The 14,483-nt window shown below is 46.3% G+C and overlaps 1 long non-coding RNA gene across 1 annotated transcript; it reads right to left on the reverse strand.

Moving 5' to 3' along the window:
* Positions 1 to 3,440: 3,440 nt before the first annotated feature.
* On the reverse strand, positions 3,441 to 5,692 carry LOC114014451 (uncharacterized). Its single transcript, XR_003557929.2, has 2 exons — positions 4,669 to 5,692; positions 3,441 to 4,571 (listed from the first exon to the last, which is right to left on the reverse strand). It is a non-coding gene; the product is annotated as an uncharacterized LOC114014451 (long non-coding RNA).
* Positions 5,693 to 14,483: the final 8,791 nt, after the last annotated feature.

Below are 14,483 nucleotides of genomic sequence, written 5' to 3' on the forward strand. Positions count from 1 at the left end.
CTGTTTTTAAATGTAGGAGGTGCACATGGTAAAAGTGAAGTGTCTAAATCTACAGATCATATTTTAACCTCAGGGTGTGTGTGAGAGAGAGAGAGACAGGCAGAATGGATTAGTTTCTGAATTGGTGTTTGTAACAGTTCTGCAAACACTTAGACAAATTCATAGTCAAAAGGATAGTATCAGTGTTTAATTTAAAAGCCTCTTTAAGGAGTTTCCTTGCCGTATGTTGAAAATCTAATCTTTAAAAGAGCCCATGTCTAAAATTTTGGCTTACTTCTCAGATGTGTCAATTGATATTTTCCTTCATTTGACCTATTTATCTTAAAACATTTATAATCTGTTAGGGGGACATCCGTAGCTAAATGTCCAATTTGGTTTGTTTGTTTTTTAAATCTGCCGTTCTGTTGCCAAGAAATTAAACAAACAGATGCCACTCTTTTTGAGGGGCTCCATTAAATGCAATGTCTTACGCACCATCTGCTGGATCTGCAGCAGCAATTAACAGCTACACGCTATTCCCAGAGCAGAGCTGATGGCAATTGATGGTGCCGGGATACTGGCAATTTATCCTTCCCATTCCTCACCCTCTCTTCCAAATACCTGTAATACAGTATTTCTGCATAAAGGACTGGATCTGCTGAGAAAAAAGTAGGGATGCGGTATTCCTTTTTTTCAAATTGTGATAGATTAAAGTCGTTTCTAGGCATTACACTTTTTAAACAAAGAGCATATTCAAGGATAACGACTGAGCCAATAGATGTCTGCAAAGGCAACGTGAGCGAAGCTTGTCCTGCATCTTTTGGGACTGGTCTCCTCCGTACCAGTGCACAGTTGCTTGAGGAGCCGTGGGCTGGGGCTGCACACAGACTTTTCCCTTCTGTGTTGCCGGTTTAAACCCACTTGGGTGGGAAGCTGCTGAAAATTACTGCCTCTGTTTGGTATCAAGCTTAAAATACCTGGGGAGGCTCAGCCTAGTGAGCAATCATGAGTCGTGAGTGCCGGGCGTGATTCGTGTCCGTTGTCTGACAGCCAGGTGAATGGCTTTGTACCAGCAAAAACTCTTGGTGATGGAGCCTGTCATTGGGAAGTGGCACTCTCTGTCACAGGGTAACATGGAGCGCATGAGTTCATGTTACTGACTGGGGCGTCAGCCTTCAGCCTACAAACCAGCCCTCTCTGATAGCTGAGCGGATCGAGTACTTACCCTGGGAAAGAGCAGCTTCCCCGGCCTTTTCTTCAGTGTTTGTGGTGATGGCACTCTGGCTTTCCATGGACTGTTGGGCCTGACTGTTAGTTATGCTCTGCCTGACAGAAGCGGAGACTTCAGCAGGCTTCTCAGGGCACCAGAGGACTCTTAAATGCACTAAAATGCAGTTAAAAAGATCTGTGTATCTAAGGCTCCAGTTTTCCTTTCTAACCAACACAGAAAGCCCACTTGCAAGTAGGCTAGCCTTCCTGCTCCCATACTTTCTGACACCCTTCCACACACCCTCACGGCTCGCCAGTGTCAGGGTCTTCCTTTAGAGACCGTGAACTTCCTCCCAAGGGTATATTTGTGCAGTAGTATCTGAAAGAAATGCTTGATGCCTAGCAGTATCTTGGTTTATTTTCAACCAGTTGTCTGCATTGCTGCATCAGCGGAAGGATCTCTTCGCCTCAGTTTGTCAGGCTCGTAACCGGTCCTCAATACAACTGATTTCTTCTCTGAGGCCCATAGGAAATAAAGTGATATCAGGGTTTAACATTTCAGATACTCAACTGGGCCACGGTGTCAGGACAGACAGGTGTACATTATTTTGGATATTAAAATTTCCATCCTGACATTAAATCTGTATAGTAATTATCCTTATTGCCCTGTATGGTGACCATCTGTAAAGGCAATCTGAACTTAAAAAGGGCATCTCGTAAATCAGGTGCGATTTAAAATCTTCCAGTAGTTTGTAAATCTGCCCAGGATTTAGGGATTAATTGAAGAGCAGACATCTTAATACATTAACCTTTCACCTCTGTTGGCCTGGGTTCAAAAGCTGACTTAGGTCAAGAAATAAAAAAATTAGATTGGTGGTTTTGTCTTAGTTGTTATGAGTACTGGAGTTCAGGAGAGCTGGCTTAGTACCGCTTGCAGCACCCAGTTCTCCCAGTGAGGCTTGGGTTGCATGTGTCTTGTCTGCTGCTGGTACTGTTACGAGGTTACTAATTTCAGAAGAAAGTCAGGTGCCTGAGGAGACCTGTTAGTAGAATACGGTGGCTGTAAGAGGGGTCAGGAAGTATCAAGGATGGCCCTAAGCTGTTTCTCTCCTAAAATGGAGCGAGGTCATTGAAGGGGTTGCAGGGATGCTGGGACAGACAAGGACGGGAGGGAACATCCCTGTCAGCCCTTATCCAGCCCTGCTCAGCCTGGTGGACATCCACACTCATTATCACTGCCCATGCTCCCAACCCACTGCTGACTGTGCCCTCCTCTCAGGGCTTGCCAAGAAACCAGTGTTGCAAGGAGACCGGTAAGAGAAACCGGGATCAGCAGGGATTCCTTAATTTCTTTGCCTGTGTCTGAACACAATAAAATGCAGCAGCATGCAGCAACATGGACTGTCCCTCTCCTGGTTTCCTTTGGCTCCTGGAAGATGGGGATGCTGCAGAGGTTCTTGATGCACCCTCAGCTGTGTGATGCAGGGTATTTTGTCACTTGGCAGTTACCTTTGTCAGCCCATCCTTGCCAACTAGGAGCCAAAGTCAGCTTTACAGAGATGCTCTGTTGCTGAACTTGAAAATGCAGCTGGTGCCCATAAAGGTGGTGGTGTAGCCCCTCTGTGCCTGGCCACTGGTGCTTGCCCCTTGCCCGTGGCCCCGGCTTGCTGGCAGCTCATTAACGGTGGCTTGGCATTGACCACTGGTGGCAAAGCACAGAGCAATCTGCACCCCTCTTGAGTCTGAGGAAGACGATTGAGCAGTCCACGTGTCAGCAGCAGATGTCTCTCTGGGGAGCTAAACATGCTCTGAAACCCTATTAAACAGCACCAGATTGGGAAGTCACTTGATGGGACTGTCCCTCTCCGTCAGCATATGAGTATCCCTGTGTAGATTTATGCTCCTCACACCCTTCAGACCACCCTTGAGAAATACCCATGTAAAAATACAAATTACCCATGACCCTTGTCTTTGACTTTTTGACCTCTCCCTTTCCCCCACACATGCCCTGTCTGCTCAGAATTTGCCAGCTGACTAACAAGATCAGGTGAGATCTCTGCTCTGAAAGGACATTTGAAAATAATGTGATTTTATGGAACCCACAAACACACACAGAAAATTTACATTTCCTGTGTTGGGTTGGGTTTTTTTGGTCTGCTTGGAACAAATATTGTCCTGGGGGTTTTTAACCTTACAAAAATGCATTCGTTACTGATGCAGGTCAGAGGTGAGGTGACAAACACACTGTGAAATCCAGTGATAGAAAGCTTAATCATTTATTTTCTTGCCTGGGATCTTTTCACTTGTTCCAGCTGGTTCAAAAGCACTCGGAACGTATCAACAAGGATTACACGACTGAAAACAAACCTTTGCCAGCAGCAGAACCAGACTAACAGAAACAGGACAATAGCCTTTTTCATGCCACAAAAATGCTACTAAGCAGCACACAGTTTCATGTGTGCTTCCACTTTTTTCTCTCCTCCCAATTAAATTATGAAATACTATTTACTAGCAAACATTATAGTTCACTTTTTAAGGGAATTAATATGATTAAAGGGTTGGTTGAGAAGTGATGATTGAAGTTCCAACTATTAAAATGCATATCAGTGTGCAGGGAAAATAAAAAGGCACTGAAATTCTTTTCAAACCCAAGCACCAGGTGCGTTAATTACATTTCATTGCATGTTGGTTTATTACTGCGGTCACTTGTGCCTTATGATCTGCATTAACACCTGCGTTCTATGGATACCTTGGTATTTCACTAAACAAGATGAATATTGGCCAGATGGTGACTCCAGTAGGCAGCATTTCACGTAGATTTTTCCTGCTCTGCACAGTTGCCTGTAAAGGAATCCTGAATGTCATACTGCACCAAAGCAAACCCAAAAGGCACAGCACTAGAATTGAGATCAACTGCCTTGACAGTATGTTCAGAAAGGATCAGATGATGGCCAGAACCAGGCCTTGTAACGTGGATCTTGCCAATATATCTCCTGCATGTAGCACAATGACATCGTTTGTACCAACATTTCACACCGTGGGGTGACTGCCCAGTACAGAAGCACAATTCCATGGAAACCTGGGTCAGCTCAGGTCTGAAACATGTAGCACAGATGACTCGGTGTTTTTTTGGTGTTTTTTTTCTCCAGGTTGCATACATGACCTTTCTTCTATAGTACAGGTTAGTTAATGTACAACAGGCATCCAGCCCCGGGGAACTGCCACAACAGCAAGTCAGGACCTAAGCCCAGCCACGCCTGGCACCTTACCCTTTGACCAAAGCAGGGAGCACTTCAGGAGAAGTGGGACGGGGCACAGACGTCACTGCTCTGTTACTGGCACTCTCTGGCTCTTGTCTAACACATCAGAAGTTACTTGCTGACCTGCACAAGAAAAGAGCAAGAGATCTCAAATTTCATGCTGGCATGGTATTATGCTGTTAAAAACTTGGACAAACCTTCTAAACTGTGCAATTAATACTATCGCAAACTCCCATCAACTAGAAAACACGGCGTCATTCCAGGGCGTTCTCCAGTGCCACCTGTGAGCTTTGCTGTCCTTATTTGCTGTTGTTGCATGACAAGGAGGTTTTGCCCACGTGAGTGAGCTTTTTATTGGGAACACACCATGTTCACGGCTTCTTTTTGTAGTCCTTCACTTGCAAACGTGGGTGGAGCACTATGTGTCCGTAGCAATTAAAGTGTAAATGCAAATTGCCATATGATCAGAAGCACTGAGTTTTTATGGTCGCCATGATTTTGTAATGCTCTTGCCCCTCTCTGGGTGTGCTGGGAGGAGCTCAGGAGTGCACCCACTGCTTTTCAGCTCCCTCTTCTGCTTGCTCTTCCAAGACCAAGCTGTGCCACCTGCCAGTGCCAGGAGCCTTGTCTTCCTCTGAGGGGTCAGTGGACACATTTTCCCACTTTAGGGCAGGTGAAAATGGGATGCTCTGTGCACTCCTCACAGAACGTGGTCCCCTGGCTGTTCCTACTGTACCTCTGAAAGAGCCCGTTTGAACTAGCACAAGGGGGCTAAGCAGAAAACATGCAGCAGGATGGCTGGTGGACCGACAGCAAGCAGACTAGGACACAGAGCAGGCACATCGTTTTGGAAATCAGAGGCTTGTCCTAAGGGTGCAACATTGGCAATGACTGATAGTACGGTCCTTGATGAAGTAGGTACAGGCTCAAACCGCCCCCCCCCCCCCCCCCCCCAAACTAGAAACAGTCTCCAAGTCAACACTCTGGTGTGTACAAACTAAGGCAGAAAGCGAAGTATGAGGCTGGCCAGCCAGAGCTCAGCCCCATGCTCAGGATGGGTGCAGAGTACCCACAGACCCAGCTGGGTGCTGAGCCCAACTGGCCCCGTGCTGGGTGCAGGCAGCCAGCTCCTCATCCTGCTGGCATGTAGGGATGACCGCAGAGCTGGCAGCTGCCATCCCCTCTGGCAGCCAAGCTCCTCAGGTTGATGACCCCGTTGTTCCCCACAGAGGCACGCAGCAGTGGATCCAATCTAGGAAAACAAGAAGCAAAAAAAAATAGGAATTAACTCTCCCACCTTTCCCCCAGGCATGCTTCCCCCGAGCTGCCGTTTTATAGAAGACCAATATCTCACTCTTGGAGGAGTGTAGGCAAATCCTATTACAAGTTGAGATTAACCATCAGTCAGATAACTCGCCAGTGCAGAGATCAAATATAAAAGATGTATGTTCTGTGTCATCTGTTTAGCAACATTAAATTAGCTCACACGGGTGGATGGTGCTGGCCAAATGGCAGAACATGTGCTGCAAATGGAAATCAGAGTCAAAGCAGAATCCTGTGGGATACCCCCAGCAATTTTAAAGCAGCTATCTTATTACCTAAGCAATTTTCAGGGACAAGCAAAATTCCGACCCGGCTGACAACGGTCTCCAGTCCCACCTTGGTGAGACTACTTCATTATTATTTCAGTAGTGCCTGGAGAGCTCTATCTGGTGCTCCAGTTTCTCTGCAAAACCCCTCCCAACAATCCACAATAAAAGACATCTCCTGCGAGGATGGGCTTACGGTTTAATTTAAGACAAGGCACAGCAAGTGGAAATAGCAAACCACCAGAGAGACTAGAAGGGAAAGGGTTGATGGAAATAGTGGAAAGCACTTATCCCTTGAGTCCCTGTATGTGTACACATACATACTACATACAGATTAATGTGTGCACAGAGATTTCAGAAACCTCTTAACCTGAATATAGGACATGCAGAAATAATTGATAAAAGAAATGCATGCATTGGGGTGGGGGGGGCTGGAGGATAGGAGAGACCTGCCTTGCTCCCTGCTGAGGAAGCAATGTACACGAGTGGGTTTGACTCGGCTTTTTTTTCATACCATGAGCATTTTTGGGGTCCACAGGCAGTTGTCTTTCCAAGTCACATACCTGATTGAAAACTCTCTTGTTTCTCAGTACACATAGCATATACATTTGACCTCACGGCCTTGGTCTGGGAAAGTGGCCTTGATGGGGGCTTCAGGCAAGCAGCACACAAAAGCTGGGCATGGAGCCAATTGCAATGCCACTGAGAGGGATGTGCATCATCCTGCCAGCCACACAGGGGGTTCTCAGACCCTTGGCAAACGCTCCTCAGCAGGGACTGGTGAGGAATGTCCTTGGGAGGCGAGGGAAACCATTAAAGAGATATGTGAACTTCCCACTGGAACAAAGTGTGAGAGGGGGTTGTCTCACAGCCACGTGCTCTTTGCTGCCTGGGGCATGACTGCAGCCCGAGCTGGGAAGCAAACAGGGTGACAGCAAAATTCACCCCAAAGGGATCTGTTCAAAAGCTAATGTTACTTTTAAGTCTTGCTGAACAACTACTGCATTGCCTTATTTCTTGTAGATCCCCCCAGCCAGTTCCCAGCTCCAGCAAGCCCTACCCGTGCACGTGGGTGAGGAGGTTCAGCCTGACAAACCCATAGGAGAATCAGCACATCCTTGACCTCTCTTGGGGTCTATCAGGTTTTCCTTTTTCTTAAGAGAAACTAGGTATACTGACCCCATCTCTCGTCTTCCTACCACCTGGCATCACAGTTACAGTAGAAAACAGATTGTTGAGGCACACATAACTGGAGAAAGATAGACTAAAAGTGAAAAACAATTTGCAGAGGTACTGATGGCAGCAGGGTGCTTTGAACATTTCCAGGTTTGTGTTTGCTCAGGGCTTGGGGAGTCTCAGAGGAGGCACAGTAATTCCACTGAAGAACAAACTGCTACAAAGGTGACTGCTGTAATCAAAACCGAGTGTTTGTTTGGAAGCAACATCTTAATAAACAAAGAAATAGTTTTGAAGAGGTCACTTCCAAAAAGAATAAAAATTCCTTTGGGTCAACAGCAGCATGTGTATTACTCTCAGATGAGGAGATTCCTCCTTATCTCCCAGCCCCTAGCAGCACAACATGTAAGAGTTTCTTCTGCAACCCTGACAATGTGTAATAAAAATTCACTTTTAAAAAAGAGCATCTCTGGTGATGTCTACAGGCATTTGACTTTGCTCTTTCCTTCAAACACCACTCGTGATGCTGAGCACTCATTCTCTTGGCCTATTTGTTCCTGGCAAACAAAGAGCAAATTCCCCTGGGTACAGCAATCCATTTTTAACACTCTGTAATTATTTAGAAAAATGTTTTGATAGCAGCAATGAAAAACTGGGGCATTTCAGGTGTCCCTGAGAAAGTTCTCAGAGCACTACGTGACACAGGGACTTAGGGTCTTTATTTATGGCACTACCCGCCCCCCCCCGAAAAAAAAAAAAAAAAAAAAAAAGAAAAAAAATAGAAGGAGAGAGAAAAAGTCCACCTTTTCAGCTGTGGCATTTGAATCTATTTGCAATTCATTGAACAGCCCCATCTGCCTGTCATCTCCAAGTGCACAAGGCACAAAACTCCTGAGGGTCCACTCCAAAATGGTGAGGGAAGGGAGGACACAAGGAGTCTGCTGCACAAGCGTTGCTGGCAGGGCAGGTCTGGAAAACTATCTCTTTCTGAGCTATTGTCTCCTTCCATCCTCCCCAAATCTATGGGACTTCATATGTTAATGTACCCTTTTGGGAAGCCTTCTGATGGAAGACATTGCGGCAGAAAATGTCAGAGTCCTTAGCAGGCGACTTGCAGCTCTATGAGTTATATGGCCCAAAGGCACATGAGCTTGATATAGACAAGGAGATATGTCTCCTGCCATCCTCTGGCCAGCTCAGGACGACAGGGATGAAATCTAGAAGCTAAATGTCAATTCAATTTTGCCACAAGGGCGTATTTCTCTTTGAAGCCAGCACGTGTAGAAAACCACCCGGATCAAGGCTGTGCACTCAGTGCAGCAGCCTGCACACACGCTGCCTGCCAGCTCCAAAATGTGTCACCCTCTCTTCTTTTTCATCCCCAAATATTGTTGTTCAGCACCTGGGAAGTCAGTTTGCAATCTGTAGGGGCGAGCCACTGGCATTGAAAACGTTAGATGTTGGGTGCAGGGGGCTTTGTGCTGAAGAAGGAGCGAAGGGTGTAAATGTGAGCAAAGGAAAAGGAAAATTAAACAGAAATGAAAGTGCCACAGCTCTGCTGTCCTCAAAGGACCCATTATCTTTCAGGGAGTACGTACAAGTGAAATTAAAGGGAAAAAAGCCCCGTACTCGGCACTCACTGCCATCTCCTGGTGGACGGAGAAACAGCCCGGTCCCGCCCGGCCCCGCCGGCGGCCCGTGCCTTGCAGCGTTTCCACTCCTCCACTCGCGGCAGAACCACAGGCTCAACGGCTACGTGAGGAAAAGGTCCTGCATATATTTCAGAAGAGCGCTGCATGCTAAAAGCAACGGAGCATCAGTCCAGCTGGGGTTTGCTAAAACCAAGGACAAAGTCCCCCATCCTGTGGTGGGAGCAGGGTCCATCCCGGTGGCGACCATCAACACAGGACACCTCTGCTGCAGCTCCTCTGTGGCAGGAACAATGTATCGGCCAGAATTACGGACCTGTCATTGAGTTTTTCAGCCTTTGCATATAATCTGTTGCTTAGAAAAATCCTCGAGTGCAAGCAAAGCCTGAGGAAATGTTAAAACAGAAAATGAAATGGGCCAGGATGGATGAATTGTGATACCTGCAGATCAACATACCACCACTCCCAGAAAAACAGCTGGTTCTGTGGGTTCATACTAATTAAAATGAATCATTCTTTTTCACATTACATTTCATGCGAAAGTAAAAAGATGTTATAGGTGCAGAAAGCAACGTATGCAGGAAAGCAGTGCAGGGCGGCAGGCACAAGCCCAGGAGAAACCCCAGATTGCCCCAGCTCCCTGCTGCAGGGTCAGCATCTCCCCCCTACCTTCACTCCTGTTTCACAACTAATGCTTTGGAAACACAGCATCAGGAGCTGAGATCAAAGCCAGGGAGGGAAGATTCGACTTTGCCCCCAAGAAAGGGATTAAAGTAAGCAAAGGAAAAGTATTAGAAATCAGAGTTCAGCCAAGACACTGGTGATTTGACACAGTTTACGAAGGCGGAGCCCCGGCCCCTTCCCCTGCTCTGTGGAGGCAGGTTGCAGGCAGTATTCCCTGCCTGGCTCCTGAAAGCATCACTCAGCAGATTTAAGTATGTCACCAACAGGATCAGTCTTTCCTTTTAAAAGTGAACCTTTGAAAAGACATCTCTTCAGTGACGCAGCGTGGCGAGTGGGCCCGTGGCACACGGAGCCATTTTAAAGCTTCCATGTTTGCATGCATCTGGTGGAGCTGGTATTTCATACACCTGTCAGGATCTGAAAGTTAACACACAGTGGCACTTGAAGAGTAAATATTGTGACAGCTTTTATTTCTGGTGAAATACACCAAAGAGAGACCGAGTCAGACAATTGGGTGCAGAAGCAAAAGGCCAGGGAAAAAAAAAAAAAAGTGGATTTGAGCTGAGGGAAAGCTTTTGTAGCACTTTTCCAGAATTGTCTTTTCTCTCTCTTGCTGTTTTCAATGATTCACTTCTGCCTGCTTTAGCCCCTGGATAAAAATATAGAGAACCTTTTAAGAGACGATAAATCCTTTCTTTAGTGAGATGTAGGTTACTGATAACTGTCTGGTTATAAAATCAAACCGAGATCTCTAGCTCAGGAAAATTCCAGCGCAGAGAAAAGCAGATTCCCTTTGGTTTGCTGCCACAAGTTGGCTTGCATCTCCATAGCTGGATGGGACATTATTGCTCATCAGCAACCCCAGCATTTCAGCCTCTGCTTTTTGCAGCAGGGGAAATTGCCCCAGTGCTGGGGCAGTGTCAGCCCAACACCACGATGAAGAGATTCATGCTGGTGGGGTCCCCTGGTATCCCATACCGAGCTCTGGCACGGAGCTGGACTTGGGCACGTGGTGCCTGAGGGCAGTGAGCAGTGCCCACCTCCAGCCACACATACACACTCGCTTGTGCTCACACCTGGTGCTCACTCTGCAGTGACTCGTGCCGCCACACACTGTCTTGAGACACGTGAATGCCTCTCGTGCATCAGTCTGGGTTTCCCAGAGCCCTGCTCCAAGAGCCCTGCTAATGAGCAGGCTATTTGGAAAAACTCTTTTTTCAACTGCCCTGGCTTCCCTAAAGAAGAAATGCTATTTGGTGTGTTGCCATGGCACTAAAACACCTGACCCCCCTGTCCACCCTTCTGGCTTGTCACCACCTGATGCCCCCAGACCAGCATGGGTTTGCTATCTAACTGCATCTAGCCACCTCCCAGGTGCGGGGCTGTGCCTGCACAAGGCATATGCACTCCCAGAGGGACACAGGTTGGTTCCAGTGCTGCTGCCCGTGAGGGACCTATGCCGGGTCCCATACCATGCAGAGCAGCAGAGGAGCGTCTGTGCCTCCAAGAGCTGAGGCTTGGTGCCCAGGCTGGAGCTGAGGCCAGCTGCGGGGTGGCTGTTCATCCCCAGATCTTCCATTGCGTGATCTTCTCCTAGAAAGAGGCCGTGGGTGGGTGACTTTTAGCACTACAGCTTTTCTAATGAGTGTAATTTTGAGAACTAGCAAGCAGATCTGAGAAGCTGGTAAATTTTAGGAAGGAGGAAAGAAAAGAAGAGTCTTTCAGCTCTGAAGCTACACCAAAGTCTCTTCAGAGTCAAGGGATGCCACCGCAGTTCTGATCTGATTAGCATTAGCCATCCCTTTCGCTTATTTTGTGCAAGTAGAATTGCTTTTGTAAGCACTGGGCAGAGATGAAGATACTACAGATCTTAAAAGAACAAATGAAGTATTGCTGCTTTCTGAGTATTAGAAAGAGAGGTCATGTCTCAATGATTAGGTCAATTCCTGAGACCCCTGCTCATATCATACAGCTACCTTGATTAATTAGCTACAACACAAGTGCAGATACTATAAGTATGCTAACTGCCATATTTCATCAGGTAATTCATCTTACGGTTCCTAGGTTACTTGCCCCTGCAAAGAAAAAACTTTCTTGCATTTCTTTGTTTAGTATTCATAAGTATTTCAGAAGTCTAAGCTCATTTCTGTTGGCTGTACTATAGTTTGTTACTCCTGTTTTACAGAAGGCTTTCATCTCAGGGTCAGCCAGAGATATACGTCTTGTAGGCTATGGAGAGAAAGATGTCTCTGGGTTACGTTGGAGATATGCCAGAGCAATTAATCTGTTTGAAGAAATACGGATTTGTCGACAAAGTTTTCCTCTGAAGATTGGGGAAAGGAATGGAACAAGAAGGTATTGTGCCAGTGCAGCGCGAGAGGTGCTTGGGCATCTTGCTTCGATGAACAGCTAAGGTGAGGTGCTCCGGGAGGCAACACCAGTTATTTCAGAATGGAAGGAATGGTATTTTTTGCATACAGAGAGAATATTTTTGCTCTCCTGTCAGCTAACGGGGTGTATGTGCTCAGGGTCAGTAGTCTCAGTCCTTATTCCTGTAGGGATGCAACTGTGCATATAATTTCTGTTGATTTGGGATCAGTAAACTCTGATCTCTCAAGCTTTTATCCTCATTGATATCTTGTGGCCATAAACTCCATAGGAAAGTGTTATTAGAGCTCCCCTTCTCTGTTCATGACAACTGAGTAAAAAGAAACAGCAGCTTTATAAGGTTCATTATTTTGTACATCATCCTCATGCTCTTTCGTTACCATTTTGCCCTCAACAGCTGCTGTTTCATGGTTTTCAGCAGGGGTAGAAATGAGGCTGTCAACCTGGGCAGGAAAGACAACCCCTTGGTTTACACTTCAGGAGATGGTCAGTAAATACCGGGGGATGGAGAGTTAGGGGAAGACAGGAGGAAACGGTGGGGGTCTAGGTGTGTGGATATAGTGAGAAAAAGCCCGGGGGGGTGGGAAGAGAGCAGGTACAAAGGGATGGAGGTGTGAGGAGCCCCTCTCACAGTGGCTACAAAGGATGGTGCCTCTCCTATGAGGACTTTGGATGAAGGTGGAATCTCCATACCAGCCCACAGACCTGCAGAGCACATTGTCAGGATGCAACCAAGCATGACACTGCCTTGTTGATCACCCAAGTGCTCAAGTGCACGGCCAGGTCATGCTACATCAATGAAGTTTTGCCGGCTGGTATAGGTAGAAGTCCTTCCCTCAGAGGTAAACCAGATAAACCTGCCCCTCCCGAGTGGCAGGAAGGGCCCCAAAGAACCGCTGCACCCCTTGCAGCGCAGTCTCAGGCACTGCAATGCCCCCCTCACAGCACGGAGCCCAGCCATTGGTCCTGCAGCAGTGCTGACCTTCCTTACCGTTTGTTCAGTTTTTTCTCTCAAATACCTTCATATTTTCCCCAGGCAGCTTCTCCTGTTCAGGAAGAAAGAGGGGAACAGCCCCTCATCATAACTACATGGCTGATCTTTGCTTCCTCCACAGAAGCTTGATGCTGCTATGATGCTCCCTGAGAAGTGCCAGCTGTCCAACTGACAAGTTACAAGCCAACAGTCCTGCTTTGTATTTTGCAAGGAGCCCTTGTTTTAGTGTTATTCTGTGCTGTACATACACACACACTTTTTCCCATAGATTTTTTTTATCTACACATTATGTATAGCCACTATAACTTGCTGATGAGTATGCTGTTTATTGCCTTCTCCCTCCTTTGCCTGAGCTGCAGATGGACTGGTTTTGTTTTGGTGTAACAGGGACTCCAGCTATGCCTGCAGCTCTGGATGGTGCCCACTGAACCAGGCACATGGCACATGAACTTTCCACTCTGAAGGATTTTACTTTTTATTTTTTGCAGGGTGGCTAGCTCAAAGACAACTCAATCACTGATATGAACTCCTAGACGTTGCTACAATACCCCTGCGGAACAAAGGCAGGCTTTGATTTATGCAGTGAAAACAGAGTGGGTGGAAATGTCTCAGGATTCAACAGCCTGTCTGTTTTAAAGCTCATCTTCAGTCCCAGTAAATTATGCTCATATTAAAAGCCAGCTTGGAGCAGCAAGAATAAATTGGGGTATTTCTTGTCCCTCCCTGTCCTTGTGTGATCCTGCAGCCCGACACCGCACTCACATCTTTCAGTGGGATGCAGCATTTCCAAGCTTTCATGTGAGAATACGTTGTGCTCCCATTTTGGGTTTCTGAGACAGTATCTTTTGTGCCCCCATTTTGGGTTTGTGAGACAGGAACAGAAACCGCTGCAGTTCCTGTTTTTGCAGAATGAATTTGCTTTAACCCGGTAGTTTGTTTAATTTACCAAAGCTTTAGCTGTAACACCTGCAAGGCACATCCTCATATAAATTTCCAACAAGCAGGAAAGAATCCAATAGGGAAATTAGTTTCCTTTTTTTTTTTTTTCCTTTCTTTTTTTGGTGTAGCAAAGCTGCTTTTCAGTAAAGATGCCAAAAATTTCTCTGCCCAGTGAGTTTAGTGTGTTTGGCTTTGGGATGTGAATATTTTTACACAGCTTCTAATCTGCTGTTATTTAGCAACAGTTCTTACAGGGTTATTTTCCTGCCCTACTTGGAGATTGCAGATGGTTCACAAAGATTTTTACCAACTTTTGGACCGGCTTATTCTTTTCCATGTGCATTTGTGCTTGAAAAACTGAGGACAAACTGGGCTGGGTGATAGAAAGCCTTTAACTCTCCTGGTTACAGAGAAAAACTTGAAAACATGGGCTGATTTCATCCAAAAGATTCAAAAGCTAGAAGGAAAATGAAGACTCCCACATTTACTGTATTTAACATTTTATCTTTTGGGGTTGGGAATAGCTGAATTCATGAATTTTGAATGTTTGGAAGTGCTCTTATTATAATCATAGCCCAAATAAAATGCAAGTAGCAGTAATAAAATCTGTTTCCAG

This window comes from Falco cherrug, chromosome 1 (assembly GCF_023634085.1).
Source record: "Falco cherrug isolate bFalChe1 chromosome 1, bFalChe1.pri, whole genome shotgun sequence".
Classification (NCBI taxonomy): domain Eukaryota; kingdom Metazoa; phylum Chordata; class Aves; order Falconiformes; family Falconidae; genus Falco; species Falco cherrug.